This window comes from Aquarana catesbeiana, linkage group LG02 (assembly GCF_042186555.1).
Source record: "Aquarana catesbeiana isolate 2022-GZ linkage group LG02, ASM4218655v1, whole genome shotgun sequence".
NCBI classification, from domain to species: Eukaryota; Metazoa; Chordata; class Amphibia; order Anura; family Ranidae; genus Aquarana; species Aquarana catesbeiana.
Genome location: NC_133325.1, coordinates 788,651,834 through 788,675,360, shown reverse-complemented (window position 1 = coordinate 788,675,360; position 23,527 = coordinate 788,651,834). Strand labels below are relative to the sequence as shown.

The window sequence follows — 23,527 nt, the reverse complement described above, 5'->3', positions numbered from 1 at the left end:
GCCATTACTAGTATAAAAAAATATAAATTCCAGTATACTGTATATCCCATAGATCGTAGATGCTATAACTTTTGCTCAGACCAATCAATATACACTTATTAGGGTTTTTTTGTTTTACCAAAAATATGTAGCAGAATACATATTGGCCTAAATTTCTGAAGAATTTTTTTTTTTTTTAATTTTTTTTATTGCATATGTTTTATAGCAGAAAGTAAAAAATATTGTTTTTTTTTTTTGTTGTTTTTTTGTTGTTTTTTTAATTGTCGCTCTTTTTTTGTTTATAGTGAAAAAAAAACAAAAAAAACGCAGAGGTGATCAAATACCACCAAAAGAAAGCTCTATTTGTGAGAAAAAAAGGACATCAATTTTATTTGGGTACAGCGTCGCACCCCAGTGTAATTGTCAGTTAAAAAAACGCAGTGCAATATCGCAAGCAATGGCCTGGTCGTGAAGGGGGTAAATCTTCCGCAGGTGAAGTGGTTAAAGGGTTAGTTCACTTTTACCACAAAAGCTGCCTATGCAGGTAAGGGGTGTCTGTATATAAGAACAAACTGTGAGCCTTTGACCAGAATGGCTTTGGCAATGCTATAGGCGCAAGCCATTAACTTACCTCATTATCCCCTTGGCGCTGGGCGCATGCAAATATACGGCCTCCCGGACACCAGGGCCTTGGTGCCGACAGACCACATATTTGCGTGAATTGCTTTCAATAGCTCTGTGCCGAGAGCGAGCACCTTGCGCTTTCCCGGCACAGTGAACGGCGTCCAACCGAAAGCTCCCAATCGCTGCATGTGATCAGGAGTTTTTTTTTTGGATCACATGACTGCCGTGACAGCCAACTGGCGGTCACGTGATCTTAAGCCATGCCCGGCCTCCTGGCATCTTAAACCTCTTGAAGAGCCGGGAGGCGTGGCATGAAGGGGTTAAGAAGTAATTCTGACTGATATTCACAGGATGTTGCTAGGACGTTGCTAAGTGAGGCCCAGCTCTTACTGCTCACCTCCACCATCATGGGAGCGAGCGCTTTCACGGGTTCAAACCCCCTCACATGCACCTTCTCTCCTCTGATGCAAGGTTTGATAGCTCAGTCCTGTGATGGTGAGGGTGAGCAGTATTGACTAGGCCTCTCCTAGAGCCCTTTCACACTTGGGCGGTTTGCAGGCGTTATTGCGCTAAAAATACCGCCTGAAAACCGACCCAAAACAGCCGCTGCTGTTTGTTCAGTGTGAAAGCCCTCGGGCTTTCACACTGAAGCGGTGCGCTGGCAGGAGAAGAAAAAAACTCCTGCAAGCCGCATCTTTGGAGCAGTGAAGGAGCGGTGTATTCATCGCTCCTTCACCGCTCCTGCCCATTGAAATCAATGGGACAGCGCGGCTATACCGCGGCAATACCGCGGCTATAGCCGCGCTATACGGTTTTAATCCTTTTTCGGCCGCCAGCGGGGGTTAAAACTGCACCGCTAGCAGCCGAATACCGCTGCAATAACGACGGTAAAGCAGCGCTAAAAATAGCGCTGTTTTAACGCCAACGCCCCCACCACCCCAGTGTGAAAGCAGCCTTAGCAACGTCCTGGGAGCATTCTTTTCCACCCATTTGAAGGGGCATCTTCACCCACGTGGGATGCACGGGTGTTCAAATCAATGACAGCTGGTCAACTGCACGGATCTCCAAGCGCATCCCCTGTGACTGTAATGCTGCACTACGCGCCACCATCCCGTGCATTACATGCAGTTGCGGTGCCACCCCATTGAACCCAGCAGTGCCCCTTGTCCAACTCTGCACCCTGAGTTAAAAAATGCCGCGGCATTTAGACAGCTCCATCTTGTTGTTATCCACTTGCCGACCGCAATACGTATACAGTGCCTTGAAAAAGTATTCATACCCCTTGACATTTTCCACATTTTGTCATGTTACAACCAAAAACGTAAATGTATTTTATTTGGGGTTTTATGTGACAGACCAACGCACAGTGGCACATAATTGTTAAGTGGAAGAATGTAAATATGTGAAAAGTGTGGGGGGCATTTGTATTCAGCCCCCTTTACTCTGATACTCCTAACTAAAATCTAGTGGAACCAATTGCCTTCAGAAGTCACCTAATTAGTAAATAGAGTCCACCTGTGTGTAATTTAATCTCAGTATAAATACAGCTGTTCTGTGAAGCCCTCAGAGGTTTGTTAGAGAACCTTAGTGAGCAAACAGAATCATGAAGACCAAGGAACACACCAGACAGGTCAGGGATAAAGTTGTGGAGAAGTATAAAGCAGGGTTAGGTTATAAAAAAATATCCCAAGCTTTGAACATCTCACAGAGCTCTGTTCAATCCATCATCCGAAAATGGAAAGAGTATGGCACAACTGCAAACCTACCAAGACATGGCCATCCACCTAAACTGACCGGCCGGGCAAGGAGAGCATTCATCAGAGAAGCAGCCAAGAGGTCCATGGTAACTCTGGAGGATCTGCAGAGATCCACAGCTCAGGTGGGAGAATCTGTCCACAGGACAACTATAAGGCCCCTTTTACACGGGCGGACCATTGAGGTCCGCTTGTCATTTTTTTAGGCGGACTTGAACGGATGCTCCATACAGGTCTATGGAGCGACGGATGTCAGCGGTGACATGTCCGCTGACATTCGACCCGCTAAACTGTGACGGAGGAGAACCCTGCTTTTCCATCCGTCTGCGGATCGGATGGAAACGGACTCTACGGTCCGTCTTCATCCGATCCCCCATAAAGGAGAGCGGCGCTCTGACAGGTCCGTCCCTGCACAGTGTGCAGAGACCGATCTGTCATCTGCCTGCTCAGCGGGGATTGACGGAGCAATCCCCCGCTGAGCAAAGCAGAGCCCGTCCGTGTGAAAGGGCCAAGCGTCGTGCACTCCACAAATCTGGCCTTTATGGAAGAGTGGCAAGAAAAGAGTCAGTGTTGAAAGAAAGCCATAAGTCCTGTTTGCAGTTTGTGAGAAGCCATGTGGGGGACACAGCAAACATGTGGAAGAAGGTGATCTGGTCAGATGAGACCAAAATTGAACTTTTTGGCCTAAAAGGAAAAAGCTATGTGTGGGGGAAAATAACACACCATCCCCACCATGAAACATTTCCCTCCAATTCACAATTATGTGTCACTTTGTGTTGGTCTATCACATAAAATTCCAAAAAAATACATTTACGTTTCTAGTTGTAACATAAATGTGGAAAATTTCAAGGGGTATGAATACTTTTTTCAAGGCACTGTATATACATTGCGGCTTTCAAGAGGTTTACCGGGGTTATGGCTGAAACTAGCAACCATAACCTCAGTATTTTTTTTTTCACACGGCGATTCTGTTTCTCATAAAGCGATCCAAGCGGCTGATTAGCCACTGGATCCCACCCTCTGCCACTCGCCAGTGTTTCTCAGGCTTACCGTTCTTACCGGTGAGTGGTTATTTTACAATTCGAGCCTGTGGCAGCCAAGGGTGGGGGGCAGTAAAACCGATGGCTTGGCTGTCCCCGACCGACCGTCTAAAAGAGACCTAACTGCTGCTGGAAAACAAGGCCATGATCCGGTCCAGTTCACCAAAACTGAAAACAATGAAAATAAGCATAAAAGTGATTGTGTTTCCCATAGCAACCAGTCAGGTTTCTGTCATTAAAAAATACATGACTTCTAGTCAGTTGCTACAAGCAATGACTCCACTTGTGTTTTTTTTTTTCTTTGTTGTTTTTATTTAATGGGGTTGGAATTGGAATCGATGAATGTTCAGCCGCTGCACACCCACTATAACAACACCCTCATACACAATGTAATGTAATACTACATGTGGGTACAAGGAAGGACTGGCACTTTGCCCTCATCCAAGATGGCGGCCGCGGCCTCCAGTCATCTCTCTGGTAGAGGCGGTGGGCGGGGGAGATTGCTGTCAGCTGATCGGTGACGGTCGGTGATCTGCTGCAGTGGGACGAAGAAGCGAATATCCCGGCCGGGCCTGTGACACGGAGCTCCGTGGATCCCCTCTTACGGCAGGTAGGTGGAGGTTTGCGGCCTAAAGGCCTACTACTTACTACTAGGCAGGCTGAGGCCGGGGGAGCAGGCCGCAGGGACGGTGTACAGGACAATGAATGAAATGACAGTGTGTGACAAGGATCAGGACTGACACTCCATCATGGAGATATGTGCTTGTGTGTGTGTATATATATATATATATATATATATATATATATATATATATATATATATATATATATATACACACACACAAGCACATATCTCCATGATGGAGTGTCAGTCCTGATCCTTGTCACACACTGTCATTTCATATATACCTATGGCAATGCTGGGACACTGGGAACATTTATTTTCAATGAGTACAGTGTGTATATTTTAATTTTTTTGTTAATTCTTTTGCTATCTATAAATATGCAAATATGCATACAGTATATATATATATATATATATATATATATATATATATATATATATATATTCTCAGTTAATTGTTATGCTATGTATAAAATATATATATGCACATATACTGTATGCATATTTATATATAGTAAAAAAATTAACAAAAATTAAAATATACACACTGTACATTGAAAATAAACAGTACCAGCAGTGTCCCAGCCCTGCCATAGGTATAATAATAATAAGGTGTCCAGGTATAATGATATACCACGTATAGAAATATGGCGGAATTGCAGGCTGCAGCGTTTTTTTTTTCAGCCCGCTTGCTATCTTCGGGTGCAATGAAAATGTTTTTATTTCAATACAGAATTCAGGAGAACCCATCCAGCAGGCTTCACTGGCTGCATGCTTCGTTCCGGGTCAGTGACTTGGTAAGGATATACATGACTTCCGTTGGGAACGCACCTGGCTGCTTTCCTTATCGTAGTCGTGATGGCGTCACTTCTTAAAGCCTGCTGCAGTATTTTTAAGTTGTCCAAAAAAAACGTTCCCGCAAAATAAGGTGGTACTTTATCTCTCCTGCCAACTGCGTCGCTGAATGCTGCTGTGTTGAAGCGTTCAGTGTTTGCTCCCAATGGCCCCCTGCATCCTGTAGTTGCGGTTGGCGGGATAGAGCGACACTTTCGGAAGTGTCGGTCGCAGAACGACCTTTTTTTTTTTTTTTTTTTTTTTTTCGTGGACAGCTCCTCTTCAAGAGAGAGGGGCGTTATGGCGTCACTGAATCTGTTGCAAAATTAGATTGCCCGAAATGTTCCTGCAAAAGCAGATGGTAAACACTTAACCTCTCCTGCCGCCTACGCCACCGAACGCCGCTGTGTTGAAACGTTCTGTGGTTCCTACCAATGACCCCCTGCATGCTCTGATGGTGGTCAGTGGGAAAGCGACACAACCAGAATTGTTGGTAGCAGAACGGACTTTCGTGGACGGGCCCTTTTTAAGAGGGGGGGGGGGGATGGCGTCACTTCAGAGCGAGGTTTTTGCAATAATTAGATTACAATCTTGTTTTGCAGGAAGATTTTGGCCAATCTAATTATTGCAAGAGACTCGCTCTGAAGTGACTCCATCACACCCCCCCTCTTAAAAAGGACCCGTCCACGGGAGCCAGTTCTGCCACTGACAATTCTGGGAGTGTTGCTCTCCCACTGACCACTATGACAGGTTGCTGGGGTCATTAGGAGGAACCGCAGAACACAACGGCGCTCAGTGACGCAGGTGACAGGGGAGGTAAGTGTATACAATCTGCTTTTGCAGGAACATTATGGCCAATCTAATTATTACAGGAGCCTCGTTCTGAAGTGACGCCATCGCGCACCTCGCTTAAAGAGGAGTCATCTACGGAAGCCAGTTCTGCCCATGACAATTCTGGGAGTGTCCCGTGGATCACTATCACAGAATGCAATCTAATTATTGCAAGAGACTCACTCTGAAGTGACGCCATCTTACCCCTACTCTTTAAAAGGGCCCGTCCATGAAAGGCCGTTCTGCTACCAACAATTCTGGGAGTGTCGCTCCCCCACAGATAACTATCATAGCATGCAGGGGGTCATTGGTAGGAACTGCAGAACTCTTCAACACAACGGCGCTCAGTGACGCAGGTGGCATGGGAGGTAAGTGTTTACAATCTTGTTTTGCAGTAACATTTTGGCCAATCTAAATTATTGCAAGAGGCTCGCTCTGAAGTGACACCATCAAGCCCACCCCCCCTCTTTTTAAAAGGGCCCGTCCACGAAAGGCTGTTCTGCTATCAACAATTCTGGGAGTGTCGCTCCCCCATAGACAACTGTCGGAGCATGCAGGGAGTCATTGGTAGGAACTGCAGAACGCTTCAACACATTGGTGTTCAGTGACGTAGGTGGCAGGAGAGATAAGTGTTTACCATCTGCTTTTGCAGGAACATTTTGGGCAAACACTTACCTCTCCTGCTGCCTACGTCACTGAGCGCCGCTGTGTTGAAGCGTTCTGCACTTCCTACCAATGACCCCCTGCATGCTATTATAGTTGTCTGTGGGAGAGCGACACTCCCAGAATTGTTGGTAGCAGAACGGCCTTTCGTGGACGGGCCCTTTTAAAGAGGGGGGGGGTGCGATGGCTTCACTTCAAAGCGAGTCTCTTGCAATAATTAGATTGGCAAAAATGTTCCTGCAAAACAAGATTGTAAACACTTCCCTCCCCTGTGTCACTGAAAAAAACCCCCAAAAAAACGCTTTCCTGAATAAAAAAACAAAACAGTAAAGTTAGCCAAATTTTTTTGTATAATGTGACAGATGATGTTACGCCGAGTAAATAGATACCTAACATGTCACGCTTTAAAATTGCGTCACTGAACGCCGATGTGTTGAGTTCTGCGGTTCCTCCCAATGACCCCTGCATGCTGTCTTAGTTGTCGGCGGGACAGGGACACTCCCAGAATTGTCAGTGGCAGAACTGGCTCCCGTGGATGGGTCCTTTTTAAGAGGCGGGGGAGGGGGGGGTGTGTGATGGCATCACTTCAGAGCGAGCCTCTTTCAATAATTGGCCAAAATCCTCCTGCAAAACAAGATAGTTAACACTTACCTCTCCTGCCACCTGCATCTCTGAACGCTGTTGTGTTGAATCGTTCTGCGGTTCTTCCCCATTTTATTTTTTTATTTTTTTGTTACAAAAGGTGAACTTTGCCTTTTTTAAGGTAAAAAATTTTCCCGTATTTGTATTGCAGCAGCTCTCTCTTCTCACACAGGACACAGAGGCAGCAGCGGGAGACATTGGGTCCTGTTGCCGTTAGTCAATTCCTGTGAGTAGGGGCAGGCCGAGCTGCGCTGTGCGTGTCTATGAATGCACACAGCCTGGCTCCTGAGCGAGTCCCATATCTACCCCCATAGGAAGTTGCTTTCTGTGGTGGCACGTGGAGAAGAGGAGGCGTCAAGAGCGCCGCCGGGGGACCCCAGAAGTGGAGGTTCAGGGCCAATACCATTAGAGCAGGCAAGTATAAACCTGGGTACTACTTGCCGACCAGTAGTTGTACTGCAGCAAGTTGGCATGGCTGCCTGAATGGCCATCATTTTATGTCGGCTGCTTTTAAGAAGCTATTGGGGGGGGGGGGGTGCGCGATGTCCACCGCTCACCCGTAATCACTCCTCAGAGAGCCAGAACGGGGATCTGTCAATGTAAACAAACAGATCCCCATTCTGACAGGAGTAGAGAGAGATCTGCTGTTCCTAGTGATCAGGAACAGCGATCTCTCTCCTCCCCCAGTCAGTCCCATCACCCTAAAGTTAGAAACATCATCCTAGGGAACACATTTAACCTCTTGATTACCCCCTAGTGTTAACCCCTTCCCTGCCAGTGACATTTATACAGTAATCAGTGGCTATTTTTAGCTCTGATCGCTGTATAAATGTCACTGGCCCCAAAAAAGTGTCAGATCTGTCCGCCGCAGTCTCGATAAAAATCGCAGATTGCCGCCTTTACTAGTTAAAAATAAATGAATAATAAAAGTGCCATAAATCTATCCCCTATTTTGTAGACACTATAAATTTTGCACAAACCAATGTACGCGATTGCGATTTTTGTTTTTTTATTTTTTTGTTTTACTAAAAATATCTAGAATAATACATATTGGCCTAAACTGATAAAGAAATTTTTAGTTTTTAAAAAAAAAATTTTTTGGGATATTATAGCAAAAAGTAAAAAACAGTTATTTTTCTTTTTTCAAAATTGTCACGCTTGTTTTGTTTATAGCACAAAAAATAAAAACTGCAGAGGTGATCAAATGCCACCAAAAGAAAGCTCTATTTGTGTGTGTGTGTGGAGGGGGGGGCGTTGATTTTATTTGGGTACAGCGTTGTACGACCGCGTCATTTAAAGCGACGCAGTGCCGTATCGCAAAAAAAAAATGGCCTGGTCATTAAGGGGGTAAATCCTTCCGGTCCTTAAGTGGTTAATAAACAAAATGAGCCTTTAAAATCCCCTCCTATCAGTGCAGTAATTCTATTACATTCGACTCGCGCTGCCCTTTGTATGTCGGCTCCATGACATATTAGATGATGAATTGTCTTCTAATCATAATACTACCCGCAGGACGCCATTCACCGCATCAGATTTCCATCAGTGCTGCTGTGCTGGGTGACGCTGTATACTCCTTGTAGGTGTCGGTGTATACCGTATTTGTGCTCCCAGTTATCTATCTATCTATCTATCTATCTATCTATCTATCTATCTATCTATCTATCTCTATATCCGTTTACCATTAATTATATAGATATTGTTAATATACAAAGCTGGAAAGTGCTGAACCTCGTTCCGCGATTCCCAGGTTTGATGTATTTGGAGAGAACGCCGTGCGATTAATTCCCATGGTATGAGGACGCGGTCTCAGGACTGGTAGCTCTGCCGGTAATGAAGAAGGGAGGCCGGGATCCGGCTTTAAGGGTGAATAGAGGGCAGATGACGTGTTATTGATTGTGCAGTGTGTTGGGTCTCGGACACGGTCTCCGGCGTTGCGCATGGCTGGACATCACACCTCCGGGGATTCGCAATGAATCTGAATGCTGGTCACAGGGAAAAGTTAGCTGTAAGTTATTTATTATATACTAGAATACTTTATTTTTTTTCTCTCACTGTTTTTGCATCTTGGTGCTGATTCTCATGGATTGTGCCTGTGCAAAGTGTCCTGGATATATACTGTTTGTGTGGATGGATGGAGGAAAAAAACAAAAAAAACGAATGAGGTGGATAAAGGAATCCGCCCCCCCCCCCCAGGATGTAGTATTCTAACAACGGAACCCATAGCTCTCAGAACTCCCTGATCAGCAGCTGCATCTAATTGGCTGGACGTCTGACGATTTACATGAATTGCTGCCTATACACCTGTGCCGAGAGCGTGCACGCTCCCGGCAAAGTGTTAGGGCTGGGCTCAGCTTTTCCTTCTCAGAGCTCTGTGCTCGGCCCTTCCTTCTCGGAGCTCTGCACTCGGCCCTTCCTTCTCGGAGCTCTGCGCTCGGCCCTTCCTTCTCGGAGCTCTGCGCTCGGCCCTTCCTTCTCGGAGCTCTGCGCTCGGCCCTTCCTTCTCGGAGCTCTGCGCTCGGCCCTTCCTTCTCGGAGCTCTGCGCTCGGCTCTTCCTTCCTTCCTTCCTTCCTTCCTTCCTTCCTTCCTTCCTTCCTTCCCGGAGCTCTGCGCTCGGCTCTTCCTTCCTTCCTTCCTTCCTTCCTTCCTTCTCGGAGCTCTGCGCTCGGCCCTTCCTTCTCGGAGCTCTGCACTCGGCCCTTCCTTCTCGGAGCTCTGCGCTCGGCCCTTCCTTCTCGGAGCTCTGCGCTCGGCCCTTCCTTCTCGGAGCTCTGCGCTCGGCCCTTCCTTCTCGGAGCTCTGCGCTCGGCCCTTCCTTCTCGGAGCTCTGCGCTCGGCTCTTCCTTCCTTCCTTCCTTCCTTCCTTCCTTCCTTCCTTCCCGGAGCTCTGCGCTCGGCTCTTCCTTCCTTCCTTCCTTCCTTCTCGGAGCTCTGCGCTCGGCTCTTCCTTCCTTCTTTCCTTCCTTCTCGGAGCTCTGCGCTCGGCTCTTCCTTCCTTCTTTCCTTCCTTCTCGGAGCTCTGCGCTCGGCTCTTCCTTCCTTCCTTCCTTCCTTCCTTCCTTCTCGGAGCTCTGCGCTCGGCTCTTCCTTCCTTCCTTCCTTCTCGGAGCTCTGCGCTCGGCTCTTCCTTCCTTCCTTCCTTCCTTCCTTCCTTCCTTCCTTCTCGGAGCTCTGCGCTCGGCTCTTCCTTCCTTCCTTCCTTCCTTCCTTCTCGGAGCTCTGCGCTCGGCTCTTCCTTCCTTCTCGGAGCTCTGCGCTCGGCTCTTCCTTCCTTCTCGGAGCTCTGCGCTCGGCTCTTCCTTCCTTCCTTCCTTCCTTCTCGGAGCTCTGCGCTCGGCTCTTCCTTCCTTCCTTCCTTCTCGGATCTCTGCGCTCGGCTCTTCCTTCCTTCCTTCTCGGAGCTCTGCGCTTGGCTCTTCCTTCCTTCCTTCCTTCCTTCTCGGAGCTCTGCGCTCGGCTCTTCCTTCCTTCCTTCCTTCTCGGAGCTCTGCGCTAGGCTCTTCCTTCCTTCCTTCCTTCCTTCCTTCCTTCTCGGAGCTCTGCACTCGGCTCTTCCTTCCTTTCTTCCTTCTTGGAGCTCTGCGCTCGGCTCTTCCTTCCTTCTCGGAGCTCTGCGCTCGGCTCTTCCTTCCTTCCTTCCTTCTCGGAGCTCTGCGCTTGGCTCTTCCTTCCTTCCTTCCTTCCTTCCTTCCTTCCTTCCTTCCTTCCTTCTCGGAGCTCTGCGCTCGGCCCTTTCTTCTCGGAGCTCTGCGCTCGGCCCTTCCTTCTCGGAGCTCTGCACTCGGCCCTTTCTTCTCGGAGCTCTGCACTCGGCCCTTCCTTCTCGGAGCTCTGCGCTCGGCCCTTCCTTCTCGGAGCTCTGCGCTCGGCCCTTCCTTCTCGGAGCTCTGCGCTCGGCCCTTCCTTCTCGGAGCTCTGCGCTCGGCCCTTCCTTCTCGGAGCTCTGCGCTCGGCCCTTCCTTCTTGGAGCTCTGCGCTCGGCCCTTCCTTCTCGGAGCTCTGCGCTCGGCTCTTCCTTCCTTCCTTCCTTCCTTCCTTCCTTCCTTCCTTCCTTCCTTCCTTCCTTCCTTCCTTCTCGGAGCTCTGCGCTCGGCTCTTCCTTCCTTCTCGGAGCTCTGCGCTCGGCTCTTCCTTCCTTCCTCCCTTCCTTCTCGGAGCTCTGCGCTCGGCCCTTCCTTCCTTCTCGGAGCTCTGCGCTCGGCTCTTCCTTCCTTCCTTCCTTCCTTCCTTCTCGGAGCTCTGCGCTCGGCTCTTCCTTCCTTCTTTCCTTCCTTCCTTCTCGGAGCTCTGCGCTCGGCTCTTCCTTCCTTCTTTCCTTCCTTCTCGGAGCTCTGCGCTCGGCTCTTCCTTCCTTCTTTCCTTCCTTCTCGGAGCTCTGCGCTCGGCTCTTCCTTCCTTCTTTCCTTCCTTCTCGGAGCTCTGCGCTCGGCTCTTCCTTCCTTCTTTCCTTCCTTCTCGGAGCTCTGCGCTCGGCTCTTCCTTCCTTCCTTCCTTCCTTCCTTCCTTCCTTCCTTCCTTCCTTCCTTCTCGGAGCTCTGCGCTTGGCTCTTCCTTCCTTCCTTCCTTCTCGGAGCTCTGCGCTCGGCTCTTCCTTCCTTCCTTCCTTCTCGGAGCTCTGCGCTAGGCTCTTCCTTCCTTCCTTCCTTCCTTCCTTCTCGGAGCTCTGCACTCGGCTCTTCCTTCCTTTCTTCCTTCTTGGAGCTCTGCGCTCGGCTCTTCCTTCCTTCTCGGAGCTCTGCGCTCGGCTCTTCCTTCCTTCCTTCCTTCTCGGAGCTCTGCGCTTGGCTCTTCCTTCCTTCCTTCCTTCCTTCCTTCCTTCCTTCCTTCCTTCTCGGAGCTCTGCGCTCGGCCCTTTCTTCTCGGAGCTCTGCGCTCGGCCCTTTCTTCTCGGAGCTCTGCGCTCGGCCCTTTCTTCTCGGAGCTCTGCGCTCGGCCCTTCCTTCTCGGAGCTCTGCACTCGGCCCTTCCTTCTCGGAGCTCTGCGCTCGGCCCTTCCTTCTCGGAGCTCTGCGCTCGGCCCTTCCTTCTTGGAGCTCTGCGCTCGGCCCTTCCTTCTCGGAGCTCTGCGCTCGGCTCTTCCTTCCTTCCTTCCTTCCTTCCTTCCTTCCTTCCTTCCTTCCTTCTCGGAGCTCTGCGCTCGGCTCTTCCTTCCTTCCTTCCTTCCTTCTCGGAGCTCTGCGCTCGGCTCTTCCTTCCTTCCTCCCTTTCCTTCTCGGAGCTCTGCGCTCGGCTCTTCCTTCCTTCCTTCCTTCTCGGAGCTCTGCGCTCGGCTCTTCCTTCCTTCCTTCCTTCCTTCTCGGAGCTCTGCGCTCGGCTCTTCCTTCCTTCTTTCCTTCCTTCCTTCCTTCTCGGAGCTCTGCGCTCGGCTCTTCCTTCCTTCTTTCCTTCCTTCTCGGAGCTCTGCGCTCGGCTCTTCCTTCCTTCTTTCCTTCCTTCTCGGAGCTCTGCGCTCGGCTCTTCCTTCCTTCTTTCCTTCCTTCTCGGAGCTCTGCGCTCGGCTCTTCCTTCCTTCTTTCCTTCCTTCTCGGAGCTCTGCGCTCGGCTCTTCCTTCCTTCTTTCCTTCCTTCTCGGAGCTCTGCGCTCGGCTCTTCCTTCCTTCTTTCCTTCCTTCTCGGAGCTCTGCGCTCGGCTCTTCCTTCCTTCCTTCCTTCCTTCTCGGAGCTCTGCGCTCGGCTCTTCCTTCCTTCCTTCCTTCTCGGAGCTCTGCGCTCGGCTCTTCCTTCCTTCCTTCCTTCTCGGAGCTCTGCGCTCGGCTCTTCCTTCCTTCCTTCCTTCTCGGAGCTCTGCGCACGGCTCTTCCTTCCTTCCTTCCTTCCTTCCTTCCTTCCTTCCTTCTCGGAGCTCTGCGCTCGGCTCTTCCTTCCTTCCTTCTCGGAGCTCTGCGCTCGGCTCTTCCTTCCTTCCTTCCTTCCTTCTCGGAGCTCTGCGCTCGGCTCTTCCTTCCTTCCTTCCTTCTCGGATCTCGGCGCTCGGCTCTTCCTTCCTTCCTTCTCGGAGCTCTGCGCTTGGCTCTTCCTTCCTTCCTTCCTTCTCGGAGCTCTGCGCTCGGCTCTTCCTTCCTTCCTTCCTTCCTTCTCGGAGCTCTGCGCTAGGCTCTTCCTTCCTTCCTTCCTTCTCGGAGCTCTGCGCTCGGCTCTTCCTTCCTTTCTTCCTTCTTGGAGCTCTGCGCTCGGCTCTTCCTTCCTTCTCGGAGCTCTGCGCTCGGCTCTTCCTTCCTTCCTTCCTTCCTTCTCGGAGCTCTGCGCTCGGCTCTTCCTTCCTTCTCGGAGCTCTGCGCTCGGCTCTTCCTTCCTTCCTTCTCGGAGCTCTGCGCTCGGCTCTTCCTTCCTTCCGTCTCGGAGCTCTGCGCTCGGCTCTTCCTTCCTTCCTTCCTTCCTTCCTTCCTTCCTTCTCGGAGCTCTGCGCTCGGCTCTTCCTTCCTTCCTTCTCGGAGCTCTGCGCTCGGCTCTTCCTTCCTTCCTTCCTTCCTTCCTTCCTTCTCGGAGCTCTGCGCTCGGCTCTTCCTTCCTTCTCGGAGCTCTGCGCTCGGCTCTTCCTTCCTTCCTTCCTTCCTTCTCGGAGCTCTGCGCTCGGCTCTTCCTTCCTTCCTTCCTTCCTTCTCGGAGCTCTGCGCTCGGCTCTTCCTTCCTTCCTTCCTTCTCGGAGCTCTGCGCTCGGCTCTTCCTTCCTTCCTTCCTTCCTTCTCGGAGCTCTGCGCTCGGCTCTTCCTTCCTTCCTTCCTTCTCGGAGCTCTGCGCTCGGCTCTTCCTTCCTTCTCGGAGCTCTGCGCTCGGCCCTTCCTTCCTTCCTTCCTTCCTTCCTTCCTTCCTTCCTTCCTTCCTTCTCGGAGCTCTGCGCTCGGCTCTTCGTTCCTTCCTTCCTTCTCGGAGCTCTGCGCTCGGCTCTTCCTTCCTTCCTTCCTTCTCGGAGCTCTGCGCTCGGCTCTTCCTTCCTTCCTTCCTTCCTTCTCGGAGCTCTGCGCTCGGCTCTTCCTTCCTTCCTTCCTTCTCGGAGCTCTGCGCTCGGCTCTTCCTTCCTTCTCGGAGCTCTGTGCTCAGCTGTTGGTTAATTGACCCTTCATTCCACAGTGACTCACCTGGTCTTCATTTCCTGCTCGTCAGCTAGCTCTGCTAGCTATTTAAACTGCATGGATCAGATCTTCTGTGCCTTCGCCTTGGCCAACATATCCAGACTCTCTCTGCTGTGTTTTTTTTCTGTGACAGACTTTTTTGCTTGGCTGGCTTCCCTTCTGATTCCTGATCCTGTTTGCTGCACCCGACTTCGCTGATCTCTGGACTCCTGTTATTCTGGCTTTTTTTGACTACCCGTCCTGGTTACCGAACTCTGGCTATGTTTTGACTACGTTTGCTCTGTTTATACCATTTTATTAAACAGTGTGATTTTTTTTTTTTAATTTTTTACTGCACTTCTGTCTCAGTCTAAATCATGGTTCCTGACACACAGTTGCCGTCTCCTAAACGGAAGCTCCTGATCGCTCGTTGCGTTTGGGAGTTTTTGGACCACGCGACAGCCAATCATGGTGGTCACGTGATCTTAAGCCATGCCCGGCTTCATAAACCTCCTAAAGAGCCGGGAGGTGCTGGCGTTAAGGGGTTAAAGGCCCGTACACACGATCAGAAAATTGTATGAAAAATATCGATCGTACGGTATTCTGATCGTTGGTACACAGCTTTCGACAGCCGAATAGGACAGGTCGTGCGAAACTATCCGATGGACCAAAACATGAAAAGTTTTCTCGTGTGATACCAGATGGAACGATTTTCATTTAATCAGTACAATATTAGTCAGAAAATACACTACAGTACAACACATATTTTTATTCTGCCGTACGAGAATTTTCATCACTTAAAGCGGACCTTCTGTCATTTTTTTTTTTCATCTATTAAATCTTCTGCCCTTGTTGTTGTTGTTGTTTGAACTTTGGATAGTAAAACATTTTTTTTCTGCCAGTAAATCCCTTATACAGCCCACTTCCTGTTTCTTGTCTGGTCATTGGCCTAGGCTTATGACATCATGAGCACAGCTCTCTCTCTTGTGAGAGTTTGCCAGGAAGGGAGGGGGGATGAGTCATAAGAGGGCCAATGAGAGCTAGGGTTGTGCCTCTGTGTAAATCCAGGAAGTGAACAGGCAGCAGCTTCAGCTGCCCACAGTTAAAATGGCTGCAGCCAGACTCAGTGGAGGGAGATTTCTGCAGCATATTTGGCAAGTACAGAATCACAGTATATATAAAATAATATGCAAAGCGGTTGGAGGGAAGCTTCTAAATGGCAAAGATGTTTTTATTACAAATTATGTCAGCAGACTGCAGTTCCTCTTTTAAGTAACCTTCATTTTGATTTGAAAACTAGCATGCAAAAAAAAACCCAAAAAAAAACCCCACGATCGTTTTGTCCGATAAGCTGATTGTGTGTATCAGGAATCGGTCTGGTTTGGAAGCACGTGTGACAATGCAGGAGAGGTTTTGGGGACCAGGGGGTGCAGAGTTGTCACTCTAAAGTTGGGCATACGTTTGTAGTAGACTTTTTGAATAAAGAATTCTAAGTACTGTACATGGCTTGATGAATGTCATTCAATTTTTTTTCAAATCTTGCTTTGGGCATTTTGATTTTGGGATGAATGGACTTTCCTAAATGAAAACCACAAACGCTGTTAGAAAAAAAAAAAAAAAACATTTGTTTGAGAAAAAAATTTCAGCCTACTTTTTTGAATTTTCTTGCCACTCTGGTCAAAAGTGAACGTTGATTTTCATTTTTCTGTATCACCGGCCTTCATTTCCCGGGTCCTCCATGGACAGTGAAAGGCCGTAGTATCCACATCCAGTTCTGGATCATTTCCAGCCCCTCATTGGAATAATGTCTGTAGTGTTTACAATTGGATATGCCGGTTCAGGAATGCTGCCATTGGCGTCTGTTATGCAGTAATTTATCTACATAGAGGAGGATGTGCCCAGCCATGCTTATTATGTGTAGTATAGGTCCTCATGTACTCAGCTGTGTAGGGACTGAACTGTGTGCTGAGTAGGGGTCCACCGATTATGGTTTTTTCAGGGCCGATACCAATACCAATTTTCGACCGCCTTTCAGGCTGATAGCCGATAACAGGTGCCGATATTCTGTACATCACCGTCACCTGCCACCCAGATGCACTGTGTCACTTGCCACTGTCTCCTGCCGCCAGGTGCAGCTTGCCACTGTCTCCTGCCGCCAGGCGCAGCTTGCCACTGTCTCCTGCCGCCAGGCGCAGCTTGCCACTGTCTCCTGCCGCCAGGCGCAGCTTGCCACTGTCTCCTGCCGCCAGGCGCAGCTTGCCACTGTCTCCTGCCGCCAGGCGCAGCTTGCCACTGTCTCCTGCCGCCAGGCGCAGCTTGCCACTGTCTCCTGCCGCCAGGCGCAGCTTGCCACTGTCTCCTGCCGCCAGGCGCAGCTTGCCACTGTCTCCTGCCGCCAGGCGCAGCTTGCCACTGTCTCCTGCCGCCAGGCGCAGCTTGCCACTGTCTCCTGCCGCCAGGCGCAGCTTGCCACTGTCTCCTGCCGCCAGGCGCAGCTTGCCACTGTCTCCTGCCGCCAAGCGCAGCTTGCCACTGTCTCCTGCCGCCAGGCGCAGCTTGCCACGGTCTCCTGCCGCCAGGCGCGGCTTGCCACGGTCTCCTGCCGCCAGGCGCGGCTTGCCACGGTCTCCTGCCGCCAGGCGCGGCTTGCCACTGTCTCCTGCCGCCAGGCGCGGCTTGCCACTGTCTCCTGCCGCCAGGCGCGGCTTGCCACTGTCTCCTGCCGCCAGGCGCGGCTTGCCACTGTCTCCTGCCGCCAGGCGCGGCTTGCCACTGTCTCCTGCCGCCAGGCGCGGCTTGCCACTGTCTCCTGCCGCCAGGCGCAGCTTGCCACTGTCTCCTGCCGCCAGGCACAGTGTGTCTCCTGCCGCCAGGCGCGGCTTGCCACGGTCTCCTGCCGCCAGGCGCGGCTTGCCACGGTCTCCTGCCGCCAGGCGCGGCTTGCCACGGTCTCCTGCCGCCAGGCGCGGCTTGCCACGGTCTCCTGCCGCCAGGCGCGGCTTGCCACGGTCTCCTGCCGCCAGGCGCGGCTTGCCACTGTCTCCTGCCGCCAGGCGCGGCTTGCCACTGTCTCCTGCCGCCAGGCGCGGCTTGCCACTGTCTCCTGCCGCCAGGCGCGGCTTGCCACTGTCTCCTGCCGCCAGGCGCGGCTTGCCACTGTCTCCTGCCGCCAGGCGCGGCTTGCCACTGTCTCCTGCCGCCAGGCGCGGCTTGCCACTGTCTCCTGCCGCCAGGCGCGGCTTGCCACTGTCTCCTGCCGCCAGGCGCGGCTTGCCACTGTCTCCTGCCGCCAGGCGCGGCTTGCCACTGTCTCCTGCCGCCAGGCGCAGCTTGCCACTGTCTCCTGCCGCCAGGCGCAGCTTGCCACTGTCTCCTGCCGCCAGGCGCAGTGTGTCTCCTGCCGCCAGGCGCAGTGTGTCTCCTGCCGCCAGGCGCAGTGTGCCTCCTGCCGCCAGGCGCAGCTTGCCACTGTCTCCTGCCACCAGGCGCAGCCTTTCTCCTGCCACTGTCTCCTGCTTACACTACTTCTGGCAGCCTCTCCCCAGCGGCATGCAAGCGGTGAGAGATAACGTAACATCTCTCTGCTCGCCCGTGACTGCAGCTCTGTCAAGAGCATCCTTCGCGGCCCTGCTGTAGGGGAAGGACAGTGGTGATGCGAGGCGGGCAGTGAGAGATGACGACATGACAGGGGGAGGAGGTCTGACCAAATTTGGTAAAGTTTCTGGCCAATACCGGTTATTTGAAAATTGTGAATATCGGCCCCGATAATCGGTCGAACCCCCCCAGTGCTGAGCGGGGTAGATCAAAATTTGACACGCAGGCGGGAGCAGTGCGCAGATCTGAACGCACACACTGCGGCCGCATACAATGATGAGTGTACAGGTGGTGATGATTACACAGCAGGATTTGTGTGTGTTGGTGGAGCTGGAATTGTGTCCCCCGAGGCCTCCTGTGTGTGTGTGTGAACTGTACACAGCCACTGACTACACTGTGCTGTGATTATAAACACAGATTACATCTGAAGTGCCGATCACAATTCAGCAAACTGGCAAAACGATTGTTCTCGTACGGTAAACTTTAGTTTTGTTGTCACAATAGATTTTCGTTTTAATTTGCGAGGTTCTTTCTGTTATGTGTACACTGAACATTGCTACATTGTTTCCGTTGTGTGTTATGATATCTTTATGATTCATTTTTTTTTTAATTTTTTTTATATATACATTATACATTTTTTTTTTTTTTTTTTTTTTTTTAATTTTTGCTTATTTTTGTAACTCCATCAGAGCAGATGGTTACAGGAAGCTGTATCCTACTAACATACAGATCAAACATCTTCCATTAGATAGAGATTATTTTTTTAATTTATCTATTTCATTTACTATTTTTTTTATTTGATTTTTTATGATATGATAAATCTCTGGTCACAGCATACATTTTCAGAATATCAGCACTGTAATAACAATACAAACACAATTTACATCTGATAATATAAACTTACATAAAAAAAATCTCCTTTTTTATAAGGACTACATATCCCATGGTACCTTATGCCTGCCTGCAGTGATTCCTTTTTTCCTGACTCCACCTCCTGTAGTTTCGGAGGGGCGCTATAGTGACTACGTGTCACAGAATTCAGAGTGGGGGGGGGGATTCATCACAAAGTTATTTTACAAACTTCAAAGTCATTGAGTGATAGGAGGAGGCAGGAAATAATTGGGGTACACTGTGTAAATTTAATAGTAAAAATTAAAGTTGCACATAAAATCCCCTCTCACCCCCCCTAAAAAATGAGGCCACCCCCACATATATGAATGTAAATGTGTGTGTCAAGGGAGCCTACACATGAAGATGTTGATGGCCATACATGTTACATATTGCTGCTCGCGCCCAACTGAGAGCAATACAGTAAAACCTTGGATTAAGAGTAACTTGGTTTGAGAGAATTTTGCAAGACAAGCAAAAATTTTTAACTTTGACTTGATATACAAGTAATGTCTTGATATACAAGTAGCGTCATGTCACAACAGAGTATAAAAGAGAAGAGAGGCGCCTCTAAGTGTAGCAATGTGGTTACATTTAATGGAGGCCAACATTTAGCAACTCACATGGTTGGTGATTTAAAAGCAGGCACATCTAAGTATGCAGCATCCGGGGTAAAGCTGTCCACATAGACCATCCCCCGCACCGCCATCAACGTCATCTCTTCCACGCTCCGCTCCGACAGGGGTTCAAGCCTCGCTTTCAGATCGCTCTACTGCAGGGTAGTCTTCCCGGTCACGATTGCAGACTGACAGCGGTGAGAGCTGGCGGTGCGGGGGATGGTCTATGTGGACAGTTTTACCCCGGATGCCTGCAAACTTCGATGTGTCTGTTTTAATCATCAACCATGTGAGTTGCTAAATGTTGGCCTCCATTAAATGTAACCATATTGCTACACTTAGAGGCGCCTCTCTTCTCTTTTTATACTCTGGAGCTCCTGATGGATTTTGTTTCTAATCCCCTTGTGGAGGCTTCCATTTGTGGATGGACATTTTATGGTGACATTGCTATAATCTTTTTATATGGACTATAAACTGAAGGATTTATGAATACATGGTTGCAGAACGAATCATTTGAGTGTTCATTATTTCTTATGGGGAAATTTGCTTTGATATACAAGTGCTTTGGATTACAAGTATGTTTCTGGAATGAATTTTACTCGCAATCCAAAGTTCTACTGTATTTCTAGCACCTCCACCGTAACACTAAACTGATATCTAGTAAGGGGGCTTTTAAAGCGTCGCCTATGGAAAATACAGGGTACTGAAGCTTGTCGCCATTTCACGGGCGCACGCAAATTTAACCACTTCCCTACCCGCCCATAGTAATATGACGTCCGCAGGAGGGATCTCCTATCCTGGGCGGGTGTCATATGACGTCCTGGGCTTCCCGGCCGTCTAGGGGGCGCGCACCCGCCACGTCACTCAGGAGTCGGTGCGCGTGGCTGCGATGTCCGCCAGGCACCCGCAATTGCCCGATAGCAGAGCAGGACCGTGGATCTGTGTGTGTAAATGCACAGATCCACGTCTTGTCAGGGGAGAGGAGACTGATCATGTGATCCCAGTACAGAGGAACACCGATCGGTCTCCTCCCCTTGTGAGTCCCCTCCCCCTACAGTTAGAATCACTCCCTGGGTAACCCCTTGATCGCCCCCCCCCCCCCTGTGTTAACCCCTACCCTGCCAGTGACATTTATACAATAATCAGTGTATTTTTTTATAGCTCTGATTGCTGTATAAATGACAATGGTCCCAAAATAGTGTCAAAAGTGTCCGATGTGTCCGCCATAATGTCATAGTCATGATAAAAAATCGCAGATCACCGTCATTGGTAGTAAAAAAAAATAATAAAAATGCTATAAATCTATCCCCTATTTTGTAGACGCGATAACTTTTGCGCAAACCAATCAATATCTGCTTATTGCGATTTTTTTTTTTTTTTTGGTTAAAAAAAATGTAGAAGAATACATATTGACATAAACTGAGGGAAATTTTTATTTTTTAATTTTTTTTTAATTGGGATATTTATTATAGCAAAAAGTAAAAAATATTGTGTTTTTTTTTTTTTTTTTTTTTTTTTTCAAACTTGTCACTCTTTTGTTTTTAGCGCAAAAAATAAAAACCGCAGAGGTGATCAAATACCACCAAAAGAAAGCTCTATTTGTGGGGGGGAAAAAAATGATATAAATGTCATCTGGGTACAGTGTAGCGTGACCGTGCAATTGTCATTAAAAACGCGACAGCGCTGAAAATTGGCCTGAGCAGGAAGGGGGGTGAACATGCCCAGTATTGAAGTGGTTAAGGTTTGACGTGTTGGCTATCTATTTACTCCTTGTCGTTTTTTTGTTTTTTTATATTTTACCAAAAAAAAAATGAGTAATTTTATTACGTTTTTGATTGCCCTAAAATCTACTTTGAAATTTTGCATTTGCTGGACCTTTACGCTACTTATCATGTAACATAAAACAAATTGAAACGACCATTTACTGTATACAAGTGTGTCAGAAAAAGGCCTGGGGATAGAGTGGTTAAACGTGTACAAAAAAAAAGACGATGTAAAAAAAACTGTGGCAGTGAAAGGGTTAAAGTTGAGGTTTTGGTGCCCGTTGTTTGGCGATCAGACCTGTGGCACACAAAGGGCACATTCATGCACACGGAGCTGTAATTTAGGAAATGACAGGTCAGGAGGATACATTGTATCCAGTGATCATTGTGCGATCTCTATTGTAGCTCTGCCATTCCTGGGAGGAGGAAGTCACCTGACCTGTGCAAAACCCCCCTCCACCCCCCCCACCGATCTACTATTACCATGTGAATTCCCAGCATCCCCGGCTGTGTGCAGTCAGGTGACCAGTCAGCTGAGCAGAGTGCAGACAGGGAAGTGTGACTGTCAGAGGAGGAGGAGGAGGACAGGATTACACCATCATCATCATCCCCTCCATTCATACGGATCTCCTCTGCTCCCTGTAAGTATCTCTACAGATCGGGGTTACAAAGTGAGGACATGAATGTGGATTGGCAGTGCTGGGGGGGAGCAATCTGTCACAGCATGAGGAATAGGAAAATAAGATACAAATGATTGCAGAGCTAATACAGAAAAAGATACAATGTATTATTAGTGCTCTGGGAATGATGATGATTTTGTATCTGTTCTGTCCTGGATCACTGCGATCTCCTCACATCATCCTCTTTCATTCCACATTCAGCAGCTTGGAATGACTTTGCCGGGTGAATGTGATGTGAATCAGGACAATCACTGTGTGTGTGTGTGTGTGTGTGTGTGTATGGGGAGGGAATCGCCAGAACTTGCTCTACAGTAGATTTAAAGGGTCTTCCCACCAAGTAGGTTGTCGCTGATTGGACTGGGGTGGATGAGACGGATGGGGTGACAGGTTTTGTAACGTACATCACTCTGTGATTTTCCTCTTTCTTGTAACGGCGATCATCGGACTCTTTGTATTGTGCATCTCTCTCTGATCAGCCAGACTCTTCGGGTCTCTCTCCAATGGTTTGGACCCCATGGGCTCCGGTTCTCAAAAAAGGATATCTGTGAACTAGAGAGAGTGCAGAGAAGGGCAACCAAACTGATAAGAGGCATGGAGGAGATCAGCTAGGAGGAAAGATTAGAGGAACTGAATTTATTCTCTCTTGAGAAGAGGAGATTAAGGGGGGGATATGATCACCATGTATAAATATATAAGGGGTCTATATAGTGAACTTGGTGTTTGAGTTCTTCACTTGAAGGTCATCACAGAGGACAAGGGGGCTCTCTTTACATCTAGAGGAAAAGAGATTTTATCTCCAAATACAGAAAGGTTTCTTCACAGTAAGAGCTGTGAAAATGTGGAATAGACTCCCTCCAGAGGTGGTTCTGGCCAGATCAGTAGATTGCTTTAAGAAAGGCCTGGATACTTTCCTAAATGTACATAATATAACTGGGTACTCACATGTATAGGTAAAGTTGATCCAGGGAAAATCCAATTGCCCCTTGGGGGATCAGGAAGGAATTTTTTCCCTTGCTGTAGCAAATTGGATCATTCTTTGCTCTGGTTTTTAGCCTTCCTCTGGATCAACTGTGGGTGAAGGATGGGCTGCATAGGACATACATTATTTTATTTTTTGTTAACTAGATGGACTTGTGTCTTTTTCAACCTAACTATGTAATGTGTCTCCTGAAGTGTGTTCCTAATATCCAACAACTCCTATAACATGTCTGCAGTCTCTGACCATCTCCTGTAGTATGTCTCCAGTCTGTGACCATCTCCTGTACCATGTCTGCAGTCTCTGACCATCTCTTGTATCATGTCTGCAGTCTGTGACCATCTCCTGTAGTATGTCTGCAGTCTGTGACCATCTCCTGTAGTATGTCTGCAGTCTCTGACCATCTCTTGTATCATGTCTGCAGTCTCTGACCATCTCCTGTAGTATGTCTGCAGTCTGTGACCATCTCCTGTAGTATGTCTGCAGTCTGTGACCATCTCCTGTACCATGTCTGCAGTCTGTGACCATCTCCTGTACCATGTCTGCAGTCTGTGACCATCTCTTGTATCATGTCTGCAGTCTGTGACCATCTCCTGTAGTATGTCTCCAGTCTGTGACCATCTCCTGTACCATGTCTGCAGTCTCTGACCATCTCTTGTATCATGTCCGCAGTCTCTGACCATCTCTTGTATCATGTCCGCAGTCTCTGACCATCTCTTGTATCATGTCCGCAGTCTCTGACCATCTCTTGTATCATGTCCGCAGTCTCTGACCATCTCTTGTATCATGTCTGCAGTCTGTGACCATCTCTTGTATCGTGAGCAAGGAATGAAAGAAAAAAGGTGCGTGGCCTGGTGCATTATCCTTGGTAAAAAGTTGTATTAAAAAAACAGAAGTAGGTGGAGTAGTCACATTTAGTAACTTGAATAACATCACATAATTCTTCTAAGAGGTCATAAGACAAAACCCA

The 23,527-nt window shown here is 48.9% G+C and overlaps 1 protein-coding gene across 7 annotated transcripts in view; it reads left to right on the top strand.

Annotated features, from left to right (window-relative positions):
* Positions 1–3,870: 3,870 nt before the first annotated feature.
* ATP6V1A (ATPase H+ transporting V1 subunit A) overlaps positions 3,871–23,527 on the top strand; it is a 112,431-nt gene continuing 92,774 nt past the window's right edge. For 2 of the 7 annotated variants that reach the window (XM_073617444.1, XM_073617443.1), the window contains exon 1: positions 3,871–4,007. The gene's annotated coding sequence lies outside the window, so the exon portion shown is untranslated. Of the gene's footprint in view, positions 4,008–21,410; positions 21,543–23,527 lie in introns of those variants that run through there. The other 5 variants (XM_073617447.1, XM_073617445.1, XM_073617448.1 and 2 more) reach the window with 4 other exon arrangements.